The sequence below is a fragment of the Mobula hypostoma genome, chromosome 11 (assembly GCF_963921235.1).
Source record: "Mobula hypostoma chromosome 11, sMobHyp1.1, whole genome shotgun sequence".
NCBI lineage: Eukaryota > Metazoa > Chordata > Chondrichthyes > Myliobatiformes > Myliobatidae > Mobula > Mobula hypostoma.
The window spans coordinates 30,958,380-30,971,815 of NC_086107.1; the positions used below are offsets into that span (position 1 = coordinate 30,958,380).

Here is a 13,436-nt window from a genome sequence, read left to right on the forward strand (position 1 = left end):
GGTCAGACTATTATTTAGATGGGTAGAGAATTCAAAATGCAGAGATGCCAAGGGAATTAGGAGTCCTTGTGCAAGATAACTTAAAGGTTAACCTCCAAGTTGAGTCAGTTGTGAAGAAGGCGAATGCAATGTTGACATTCATTTCCAGATGTATAGAATATAAGAGCTGGGATGTGATGTTGAGGCTCTATAAGGCACTAGTGAGACCACACTTAGAGTATTGTGTGCAGTTTTAGAAAGGATATGCTGATATTGGAGAGAGTTCAGAGAAGATTCACAAGAATGAGTCCAGGAATGAAAGTGCTACCGTATGAGGAACATCTGGCAGCTCTTGGGCTGTATTCCCTGGAGTTCAGAAGAATGAGAGGGGATCTCATAGAAACTTTCCCAATGTTAAAAGGCCTGAACAGATTACATATGGAAAAGTTATTTCCCATGATAGGGGATTCTCGGACAAGAGGGCACAACTTCAGAATTGAAGAATGTCCATTTAGAACTGAGATGCGGAGAAATTACTTTAGTCAGAGGGTGATAGATCTATGGAATTTGTTGCCACGAATGGCTGTGGAGGCCAAGTCATTGGGTGTATTTAAGGCAGAAATAGATAGGTTTTTCATTAGCCAGGGCATCAAAAGGTATGGGGAGAAGGCAGGGGAGTGGGGATGACTGGAAGAATTGGATCAGCCCATGATTGAATGGTGGAGCAGACTCAGTGGGCTGAATGGCCTACTCCTGCTCCTATATCTTATGGTCTTACAGTCTTAGCATTGCACATCATTACTCACTACAAATAATCATTCTGTACAGCATGTACAGGATTTAACTGTGAAAAATGTTTTGTAGCATTGTACTGCTGCTGATATTATTAAGCAATTAATCAAAATTTAGCTATGTTTGGCAAAGCTGTAATATTGCAGCAGCGGCCAAGCCATTGGCACCGTGATCTGCTCTGAGGCTCAGCAGGGTCAGGTAAAGTCAGGTAGTGTGATGGTGATAGGAAGCTCAATAGTTAAGGAGACAGATTGGAGCTTCCGTCGATGTGAAAAAAAATGCCTAGATGGTGTGATTCCTCCCAGGTGCAGGGGTCAAGGAGGTCTCAGGACGGCAGCAGAATAATCTTATGATCAGATGTTATGATGCATATTGGCATCAATAACACTAGTAGAACAGGACCTCCAAGGTGGTAATCTCTAGATTATTCCTGGTACCACATACTAGTCAGGACAGGAATAGGATAAGAGTATAGATGAATAAGTGGTTGAGGATCTTGTGCAAAGAGAGGGTTCTTGGGATGGTATGGCATGGAAAAAAAGGGGTGGGTTACACCTAAACCCAAGGGGGACCAATATCCTTGTGGGCAGGTTGGCTAGATCTGTTTGGGAATATTTAAATTAATTTGCTTGGGCAATGGGAACCAAAGTGACAGGGCTGAAGATGGGGCAGTTTGTATACATGTCAATGCAGTGTGTAGTGAGACTGTGAGGAAGAACGGGCAGATGGTAGGTGAAAATTACAGTCATTGGAATGAGTTAAAATGTAACATGGGTCAAACGTTACAAGGGTGATGACTAAAGGACTGAAGATGTTATATTTGACTGCACTCAGTATTCAGAATAAGGTAGATGATCTTGTACAGTAGAGATAGAAAGGTATGTCATTGTGTCATGGCTGAAAGATGATCATAGTTGGGAGCTTAACATCCAGGGATATAAATTGTATCTAAAAAGGAGGCAGATAGGTAGATGTGGTGGGGTGGCTCTAAATCCTTAGAAAGATGTCACATAGGATCAGATTGGAAGATGTAGAATAGAAGGCAAAGGTAAAGAGACCCTGATGCAAATTATATACGTACAGGTCTCTGAACAGTGGCTGGGTTGTAGGATATAAATTACAATAGACGTGAAGATGTTGGAGTCCATTAGTAAAGAAGAGGTTTCTGGGTACTTGGAGGCACAAGATAAAATAGGCATAGTTTTCTTAAAGGGAAGTCTTGTCTGACAAATCTGTTGAAAGTCTTTGAGGAAATAACAGGCAAGGCAGACAAATGATGGTCAGTGGATGTTGATTACTTGGATCTTCAGAAGGCCTTTGACAAAGTGCCACACACGAGGCTGCTTAACAAGATAACAGCACATGGTGTTACAGGAAAGATACTAGTACGGATAGAAGATCGGCTGACTGGCAGGAGCAAAGAGTGGGAATAAAGGGGGCCCTTCCTGGTTGGCTGCCATTGACTAGTAATGTTCTGCAGGGATTGGTATTGAGACCAGTTCTTTTCACACTATATGCCAATCATTTGGATGATGGACTTTACAGCTTTGTGGCCAACTTTGTGGATGATACAATGATAGATGGAGGGGTAGGTAGTGTGAAGGAAACAGGGAGTCTGCAGAAGGACTTAAACAGATTGGAAGAATGGGTAAAGAAGTGGCAGATGGAATATACTTCAGGAAATGGTATCGTAATGCACTTTAGTAGAAGGAATAAAGGCGTAGACTCTTTCCTAAATGGGGAGAAAATTCAAAAATCAGATGTGTAAGGAGACTTAGGAGCCCTTGTGCAGGATTCCCTAAAGGTTGAGTTGGTGGTATGAAAGAGAAATACAACATTAGCATTCTTTTCAAGAGGATGAGAATATAAGAGCAATGATGTAATGTTGATGCTTTATAAGGCATTGGTCAGACCACACTTGGATAATTGTGAACAGTTTTGGGCCCCTTATAGAAGAAAAGATGTGCTGGCATTGGAGAGGGTCCAGAGGAAGTTCATAAGAATGATTCTGGGCATGAGAGAATTAATGTATGAGGAACATTTGATGGCATGCGGCCTGTTCTCCCTGGAGTTTAGAAGAATGAGGGGGATCCCATTGAAACCTATCGAACATTAAAAGACCTAGAGAGCGTGGATGTGTAGACTATGTTTCCTATAGCAAGTGAGTCTAGGACCAGAGGGCACATCCTCAGAATAGAGGGATGACTGTTTAGAAAAGTGATGAGGTGGAATTTCTTTGGCTAGAGGGTGGTAAATCTGTGGAATTTAATGCCACAAGCAACTCTGGAGGCCAAGTCATTGAGTATATTTAAAGTGCAGGTTGATAGGTTCCTGACTAGTCAGGGCGTCAAAGGTTATGGAGAGAAGGCAAGAGGATGGTTTGAGAAGGATAAAATATCAAACATGATGGAATTACAGAGCAGACTCAATGGGTTGATTGGCCTAATTCTGCTCCCACATCTTATGGTCATATAGTCTTATTGACTTCTCTGTCCCTAAGTCCGTGGAGGAAAATTATAATTTTATAAGAAACACAATCTAAATAATTCAATGCTTGATTGTTAGACTCTTCAAGTAAATTAGATTAGAAATGGGATGTTTGTACAGGTTTGCATGAAGACTAAGGTTTTGATTCATTGAAACTATTTTGATATGAAAAATTGGCTTTAACTTCAATGTCTAGAAAACAAGAATTGATCTGAGAAAATAAGACAGTAAACCTGTGAGAAGTGGCAACTGGTGAGTGGCATTCATCTCCTAGAGAGTACTCTGCCGTTCACTTTCTTCCTGATTTCCTTCTTTCGTAGAAATCTATTTCAGCCTTCATATCCATAAGGATTCTGTCCTAATAGTTTTCTGTGACAAGGAGTTCCAAAGATTCATAACCGTCTGAGAGAAGAAATTTTACCTTGTCTCAGTCATAAATGGCTGTCCACTTATCTGAGACCATAACTTCTGAATACAGGCTCTCCCATAAGAGGAAACATTGCCTCAGTATTAATCCCATCTAGCCTCTATGAACCTTAAATGTTTCAACAAGATCTCCTCTCCTTCTTCTTAATGCCAATGATTTGAATCCCAAAACTTTGTTTAATATTATTCTGTTTTTTAAACTGTCAATTGAAAAAAAGACTTCAATGCTACTTGAAACCTGGAGGTGGAGTTTCTACATTATGTTTCATTGAATATTCAGCTGCAAGTTGAACTTGAGATTGTGCTAGTTTTCAACAGTGCAGTTATAAAACAGCTGGACATGCTCAGAAGTTCTGGAAAGTTCTGTTGTAAGAGAAGCAATTTCAATTTGATAAGCTTTTGTCAAACATCAAGTTATTGTTTAACTTAAGGCTGAAATGGATATAACTGTACAGCAATTAGTGGAAGCCTGACATGTTGATTAATATGATGTGGAGGCACAGTCAATGCCCTGGGCAAAGGGAGCTTGCAGCACAATATTCCTTATACCACAGCAAAGGATTAGGTTATCAGTTTATGTCAGACAAGAGTTGTGGTTGAAATTATTTTATATCTTACCCTGCTTTGCCTGGATGTGATCAATTTCCTGTGGGAGGTGGGAGGAGAAAAACACTATATTCTACTGGAAGTTCTATCTCATAATGTACACTCAGTGGCTACTTTCTTGGGTAGTCCCTGCATGGTTATTTGAGTTACTGTCTCCTTCCTGTCAGCTTGAACCATTCTGTCCATTCTCCTCTGACCTCTATCCTAACAATGTGTTTTTGTCTAGAGAACTGCTGCTCATTGGAAGTTTTTTTTTTGTTTTTCACACCATTCTCTGTAAACACATCAGGCTGTTTTACATGAAAATCCCAGGAGCTCAGCAGTTTCTGAGATACTCAAACCATCCTGTTTAGTATCAATAATTATTCCATGGTCAAAATCACTTACATCAATTTTTATCCATATTCTGATGTTTGGTCTGAACAACAACTGAACCTCTTGACCACGGCTGCAGGCTTTTATGCATGGGGTTGCTCCTACATGATTGGCTGATTAGATATTTGCATCAACAAGTAGGTGTACTTATGTATCTAATAAAGTGGCCACTGGCTATATACCCAGGCTATCCCCGAAGATCAGCAAGACAAGGCAACAAAGTGCTGCAGATTTCCCAGCTGTTAGGCTGGGACAAGCTCAGAGATTTCATAAGCCAGGAAATCTGCCCACTGAGCCCATGCCTGCTGAATATCCAAGGAGACCATTAAAATGACTGAGAGAAGTCAGCTGTAGGAAGAAAGATAGATTGATCATTTTATTTGATTTAATTTAGAATGCTTAGATATCTGTAAGTACTTTTGTGTGCAATCTTTTTTTTAAACAAATGGAGCTAAGTTTATAAGCATTATTTTGACTACTTAGTAGTTCCTGTGTTCCTTTTAATGTAAGTGAATCCCAAAAATGCTTATTAACATAACTAGCCCCTTCCATGTCATTGACTTGGTTGCCAGTAAGTGATGGTGTCTAGGACAATGCTGGGGAAAAATAACAGGGGCCCAGCTGCAGGTGAGCAGAATCTCAGGGTGATGAATGATCCAGACCAGTGCCTAATGCATTTGGAATATACAGGAGACGTGGGAGATGTCAACTATTAACTGTAGAGTTGTAGGAGCATGTGGACCTTGGTTAGTTGGAAGTTTACACATCTATTTCTTATTTTTCTTATTCCTGTTCAAAAAGCAGGCAGGTGTGCATTACTGGTAAATCACACAAACATATCCAAACATTTAGTGCCTAAATTCTTATCTGTGCAGTAACAAGCTAATTTTCATGCATAGACCAGAACTATAGGGTTCTGCTTCCCTCTTTTGACATGGTGCCATGGGACGATGGCCATTTGAGGGAGCATCATACTGTGTAAACGCTGCCTGACTGGCCAAATATTTCTATAATTTCTAACATTCTTCAGATTCATATGTTGAATTTCTTGAGCTCATCCCATCTTATTCTATTCAACAACAAGAGAAAATCTGCAGATGTTGTAAATCCAAGCAACACACAAAAAATGCTAGAGGAACTCAGCAGGCCAGGCAGCATCTACTGAAAAGAATGAAAAGTCAATATTGCAGACTGAGACCCATTGTCAGTCCTGGATTTTTTGCCAGCCTATGTGAAGGAGAAATATTTTCTTCTTTCAAGAGAGCAGATAAGATGTTAAAACAGTGCTGTAGATTTGTGGCCATCATTATCAATGCTATTGCTTATTGTCTGTTTATTTAATTCACCAAATTTAAATACCCTGACCATTGTGGATACTGTACATTTCAATTCAGGCCTCCTGGCTGCTATGCAATAACTTAACTTCTACACTTCTTACAAATATAAGTGCTCCATCAATTTATAAATCATGATTCTGACCATTAATTTGTTTGGGCAATATAAGGCATTATTACATTTTACCTATAACCTTTTGACTGCAATGTGCAGTCCTTTTTCATCAGATGGAGTTGATGCTCATAACAATTGGATATAAAATATTAATATTAGAGTGCACGTTTGTATTTTGACAGGTGGGAAATGAAGCATACTCAGTGAATTGCATTATTGTAATGTATTAGCAAGAAGAGAAGTTAAAGCCATCGAGTCACAGAAAAGTACAGCACAGAAACAGGCCCTTCAGCCCATCTAGTCCATGCTGAAACCATTTAATCAGCCTACTCCCACCAACCTGTACCATGACCATCAACCATGTACCTATCAAAACTTGGCTTAAACATTGAAATCAAGTTTGCATGCACCATTTGCGCTGGTAGCTCATTCCACACTCTTGTGACTGTTTGAATAAAAATTTTTCCCCTCATGTTCCCCTTAAACTTCTCACCTTTCACCCTTAACCCATAATGTCTATATGTTGTCCCCGGCAATCTCAGTGGATCAACCTGCTTGCACTTACCCTATCTATACCACTTATAATTTTATATACCTCTATCAAATCTCCTCTCAATCTTCTATGCTCTAAGGAATAAAGTCCTAACCTAGTCAATCTTTCCTTTTAATTCAAGTCCTCCAGACCCAGCAAAATCCTTGTAAATTTTCTCTGTAGTCTTTCAACCTTATTTACATCTTTCCTGTAGGTAGGTGACCGAAACTGCACAGAATACTCCAAAAAAGTTTGAATATCTCTGTTTATTCACTAGATCAAGCAGCATCTATGGAGAGGAATAATGAACTCCTGATGAAGAGTGTCGGCCTGAAAAGTTAATTGCTTATTCCTCTCCATCAATGCTGCCTGACTCCCTGAGCTCCTCCAGCACTCTGTGAGTATTACTCTAGATTTCCAGCATCTGTGGAATTCTTGTGTTTTTATTTATTCATGTCTATTTTGATTTTCTCTGCAGATTATCATCCATCCAGATTTCACAGCCTGCATAATATGTCTGTTGAATGCAAGTTGAACACAGTGAGTGAATCCTGCTGTCGTATGGTTCTGATATTCATCATTGTGAATATATTGCAATTTGTAAGAGAAGAAGCCATATTTAGTTTTGCGTGGTGTGGTGTGTGTTTCCTAGTTGTTTTAATCACAATTACTGGTTAACAGAGTATCCTTTGTCCCTTTGGCACTACTTAGAACACTTTTTGTTGTTCTGTTGCATTCGTTCCCTTCTATAACCTGCAATAAAAGTTGTGTTACTCTGCATCTGCACTCTTGCTCACAGTGATCTGAGCAGAACCTGTTGTGCAGAGAATATCTTATAAAATATCCATGAGCTGCTTGCTTATTTCCAATTCGCATTCTGGCAGCGTATCATGTAAATGTATCAGCAAATAGAAGGGCACAGAATAATTCACAAAACAACCATAAAGGTTTTGCCATTTAGACTCTCTGCTCTGAATTCTTCCAATAACTGCAAAGTGGCAAAATGATATGGAGGCACAGAGGGAGAAGAATAAAGGACTGTATCCGTATATGAAATGAGACTGAAACTCATACAGTATTAACTCTGAAATCATTGAAGCGGCCATTCCGGGTCTTCCTCTCAATGCTTGGATTTTGTGCAATTTAAAACATGTAAATTTCAGCAAAGAACAAATTATTCCACAGTGTCTACCCTCTGCCAATTCATCTCAATTGCTCCGGTCATGAATACAGATGTAGAGCCAACATGAGTGGCTAGGGACAGTCACTTAGATGGAAATATGTGCTTCTTGGCATCAAATTAAGTTTTATTGGAGTCACCTAGTTTCTGAAAATGCTTGCCAACATTAGGCAGATAGATTATGTGTTCCCTGTTGCTTATTTGCAAAATGGAACTCATAATGCCACCTAATATTCAGAACAAGTTATAGAGGTCTCTAGATAAGAAACATCTGTTTCCTGCCCACTTGGGTTTTTGAACAGATTACATAATCTACACTTTATAGAAGAATTATGGAAAGTTTTCATAAAGAGAAAAAAAGTTAAATACTATCCTCATTTTAGAACATACTGAAGTACAAAACTGTTAACAAAATTATTTTTCAAATGTAATGGCAGAGAGAAATGCAACAACATCCTTCATCTGTCAAGGAGTTAAATAGCTAGATCTTCTAATTACAACGTCACAGGAATAAATATTAGCTTGTGTAATGTGTTGGCTTCTAAATAATACCATTTTGGTCTTGTATATCTATTCAAGAGGGCAGATTAGATGCCAGTTTACCTGTTCATGTAAAAGGCAGCAGTTCCAATAATAACACTCCAACACTGCATGGGCTCTTAAACTCATCATATTCTCATCAGTATAGTGCTATCACAGAGCCAAGGTTGGCACTTTATTTAATTGTTATTGAAAATAGTTCTCAATAAATACATGCATCATGTAATTCTAACTGCCGTTACTCCAGACTGCATTAATTTTAGGCAAAAAGAGATACATTCCTATGGCTCATTTGATGACTTTGGGACATACAAAGTGCTTGTTACATACACCTGTTAGGGTGTATTCTCCAGATACCTTCTAAGGTAACTATAGCCTTCAGCCTTGAGCAGATGTCATCAGGTGGTTCCCAACCTTCCCAGAGTGTTTCGACCCTTAACCACGACACTCTCCAGTTGGGGGGCTGGCAGTGGTGACCAAATCACTGCCCATCTGTTCCTGGCTTCCAGCTTCCCTCCTCTCGTCTACTCTAAATCCAACAAGAGGCTCGTTCTGCCTCTTCCCCCATCTTCTGAGCTGCTTGTTTTTTGCTCCTTTCGTCCAGGCCCAGATCTGACAACAACCGCCATGCTGGTTCGGCTGGGAAACCTCTTGCAGCCGATCTCCACAGGGAACAACCATGCCTGCCATCCCTTGTCTTTGCATTCCTGCACTAAGGGCTGGTACTTCAAGGCCTTTCTCTCGTGGGCCTCTTCCCATCCCTCCTCCCACAGCACAGTCAGCTCAACCAGAATTATTTTCCTGTCTTCAGTTGACCACAGTACAATGTCCGGGCGTAGGGTTGTGTGACCGTTGTTGTAGTACACCGTGCTACTTATTTCATTGCCACACTCCCCCTTCACTGGTGAAAGAAGCCGGTCTAAGAAAGAGGAAATACAAAAGGCGAGGATTTAAACAGTTTCTCTCCATATTTAAAGGTCCATGAAATCAAAGTAGATGATTGTTTGCTCTATTTTCTCTTTGATATTTTTCTTCCACAAATGTTATACATAAAATTGGATAGACTCATGATCGATAAAATAGTTGGGTGTTGAGCTCAATGTGTTTAAATTCTTTCAGTTTACTTTTTGTAAACCCATATGATGCTGAAATAAATAGTCCTTAAGAATAAAGATCACAATTTGTAATTAACAAACACCCATTAAAACTGGCACAGCCGGCAGTCAAAGCACCTGCTGCTTGCTGATTATAATAATTTCACCTCATTACCATTCACAAGCATGATCCTAAGCTTCTAGTAACCAATCACTTTAAGTAACCTGAGGGTAAACAAGATGACCATCGCCTTATCTTTAAATGAGGCATTTTAGAGCCTTCTGAATTCAAACTTTAGTTCTGATTTAAGGTAATGATCCTGGCCTCTCCTTTACAATTCTCAGGAACTTTCATTTGTTTATTCCCATCCTGTTACCGTCCTCACATCATCCCTTTTTATCATATATTACCACCTGCTTTCCACCTTATAACAGATGCTCCACTTTTTCCTCTGTCCCTTCTTTTTCACTGTATCTTAAGTTTGTTACATTGCTACTTTTGCCTGTTCTGATAATAGGTCATTGATCTCTAGGTTAACTCCACAGATTCTGCCTGACCTGTGGGGTTTCTGGGTAAATTTTGCATTTCCATGCCTGCTGCAATGTTGTGTATGAACAGTTATCAACTTGTGTGCATGCTTAGTTACTTCTGTAATATGCCAGCCTAATGGAAAGTCACTGAGAATATTATTCTAGAAAACAGCACTGTTTCAAACCCCCAAAAAAATCAATAGGCCCATAGGCACTGTAATTCTGAATTAACAAGTGAAAAACAAGTTAATTGTGTCTTTCAGTGTAGATATGAAATGTACAACTCACAGTGGGTCTATGATTGTAGTTACTAAGTCAGATGTGAGATGATAGTGTGATTTCCTCACATAGCATTAATATTCTGCAAGTGGCCCTGCACATTTTCTTGAAGGCTCAATACAAATCATACAGTTCACTGAAAATAGCCACAGGGTCACACAGACCTCACCAAAACAGCTGCTTAAGTTTGTTTTGTCTTAGCACAGCAAAGCAAATTCCACCTTTCTCAACAATGTAATTGAATTTTAGCAAACTGTTATCTTTTTTTTTCCTATCTAATGCTGAGCTCACCAATGAACTATTAAATATCAATCACCTTAAATCATGTTCCACCACAGGGGAGCTGTATAGTTCTCTTGGGTATGATTTGATTCTGATTCGTACCTCGTAGGAATTTTTCTATAAATTATGCAAAGAATAATCAATGCAAATGTGTGATATTACTTACCCTTTCATAGTTTATTGTAGAATTGCTGTGCCACAGCACTAAGTGTAATTAACTTTACATTTTAATTTTTCCCCAGGCAAACTATTATAATGCCAAGTTTGCAGTGAGCTTATCCCACTGTCTGTGAGAGCTGATAGGCTGCGTCCTGTGAAATCTGCAATTTTAAAACAATTTTTCCTGAAGTAATCTATTTAATTCTGTGTTTGTTGTCTGCCTGGGCAAATCATTTATATTTGTAGCTGATAAGGCCTGTCATTTTACGCCTTTCCAAAATGTTCTAATTCCAACTTAATTCATATACCTTTGTTAACACGATAACCCAGTTACTTTGTGTGGAAATATTAATTCATAACACTGACTATCAGCCCTTCCCACATATTGAGGGTTCTGAAAAATATGGTTGTCTCAAGTCAAATTGAGGCCTATTTGTCATGCCGTGCACTGTTAATGTTGAAACCCAATTGTGGAGGAAAGACAGAGTCCAATGTAGAGACAGTGATCTGAATTCCAAAAGAACATTGGTGGCTGAACCAAGCAACACTGCCGGACATAACATTCTCAAAACTAGGACCCCGCAATTAACTAATCAGACATCTACTTAAATAATACAAGTAACACGGAATCCCCAGCCAATCAAAATAAAATTTAAAATTTAAACAAAAAGCACCATGAGACTACATTAGAAAGAATGAGTTGCTCGAGAAAAACATAAGGAAATCTAAACCAGCAGTCCCCAACCACCAGGCTGCAAAGAATGTGCTAATTGGCCGCGAGGAAACGATATGATTTGGCGATATGAGTCAGCTGCACCATTCCTCATTCCCTGTCCCGCCCACTGCTGAAGTTGAACGCACGCGTCATCCATGTCAGCACGGGAAGAAAATCAACATGGCGGGCTGAAAAGTATGTTTGACGTAACATCTATGCCGGCATTCTGGATTAAAGTCAAGGCTGAACATCCTCAGATAGCCACAAAAGCACTGAAAACATTGCTTCCATTTCCACCATCATATCTCTGTACAGCGGGCTTTTCTGCAATGAATGCAATGAAAACTAAATTGTGGAATAGACTGGACATAAGGAACCCCGTTCGAATATCGCAGTCTCCCATCACCCCTCGATGGGACCGTCTTATTGCAGGGAAACAAGCCCAGGGCTCCCACTGATTCAGTAATATTGGTGTGTTGCAATGATTTTATATGTTCATATGGAGAAAATATGTGCTGTGTGTTTAATATCCAAATGTTACTTAAAATGTTATGATGCTATTGGCTTATAAGTAACTTATAATTGACTTATCACCATATTCATGTGAGGAAAATATGTGCTGTGTGCTTAATATTAAATTTGTTAGATAAACCCTTTTAGAAATGAAATTGAGTGTATTAGCCACTTATAAGTGACTTATAGTTGACTTGTCACCTATATTCAAGTTGTGATTAACACCCCCCCACCCCAGGGTTGCCAACTGTCCCATATTAGCCAGGACATCAAATATATTGGGCTAAATTGGTTTGTCCCATATGGGACCACCCTTGTCCCGTATTTCTCCCGCTAAGATAGAGCGTTCCTATGAAACCTTTCGTGCCAAAATGGCGTAAAGCAAAAAAGCAATTACCATTAATTTTTATGGGAAAATTTTTGAGGGTTCCCAGACCCAAAAAATAACCTACCAAATCATACCAAATAACACATAAAACCTAAAATAACATATTAACATATAGTAAAAGCAGGAATGATATGATAAATACACAGCCTATATATTAAGTAGAAATAATGTATTACAGTGTAGTTTCACTGAACAGAATCGCCAAAAACGATTTGTAGGAAAAAATCGGCACATACACACATGCGCACTTAGCGCATGCGCACATCGGTGCCCATGCAAGGCTTCATGGTCATGGTAGTCTTTCTCGAGGTAAACACAACGTATTTGACTGCTACTCGTGTCCGTGGAACCCCTCCCCCCCCCAACCCCGGTCGGCCGGTCCACAAGAATATTGTCAATATTAAACTGGTCCGCGGCGCAAAAAAGGTTGTGGACCCCTGATCTAAACAACTATTGACTGTCATTAAACAACAATTAACCAATTAAACTTCAGTTAACAACACTCTACAACCCCCTATGCAGGCCCGAAGAGCTTATTACATTGTTGTTAAAGAAGGAATTTACATGGTCTTCATTGAGATGTATGAGTAATTTATCTTGCAGTTTTCAGAAGGTTTTCAGCTGCTCTGTGTGAGAATTATTGGTCATAATTTTTTAAAAAATGAACAATTATACAATATAGGAAAGCCTGTCAGCTCCAACATTACCAACACAGATCTTTCATGACACATTTGTCCTGACCTGCTGTCTTATGTAACTGCTTGTCGACTTAACTTAGTTACTTAGTCAGAGATTGAGCATCATACGTCTTACTGAAGGGGAAATATAGATAAACACATTAAGGTTTTTTATATGAAAGGATGTAACGTCGAATAAATATTCAAGGTTGCTGCTATCAAATAAATGCAACCATTCCCTGTAGTCCAAATTGCATAGGAAAGTGAACCTTTTTAGAATTGCTTCAGAAGGCAGGAGCAACAAGTGAGGATTATTTTTTCATGTTTAATAATAAAAACATAAGTTGATTAATTTCACATATCATTGGTGGATAAGACATAAACCCCAAACACACAAAAATAGTTATCAACAAATATATTTTGCAGTTTAAT

The 13,436-nt window shown here is 39.2% G+C and overlaps 1 protein-coding gene across 3 annotated transcripts in view; it reads left to right on the forward strand.

Moving 5' to 3' along the window:
• The window catches only part of lrrc4ca (leucine rich repeat containing 4C, genome duplicate a), a 504,766-nt gene that overhangs the window by 134,666 nt on the left and 356,664 nt on the right, over positions 1-13,436 (forward strand). For all 3 annotated transcript variants that reach the window (XM_063061796.1, XM_063061795.1, XM_063061794.1), the window contains exon 3: positions 7,125-7,186. The gene's annotated coding sequence lies outside the window, so the exon portion shown is untranslated. The remainder of the gene's footprint in view (positions 1-7,124; positions 7,187-13,436) is intronic.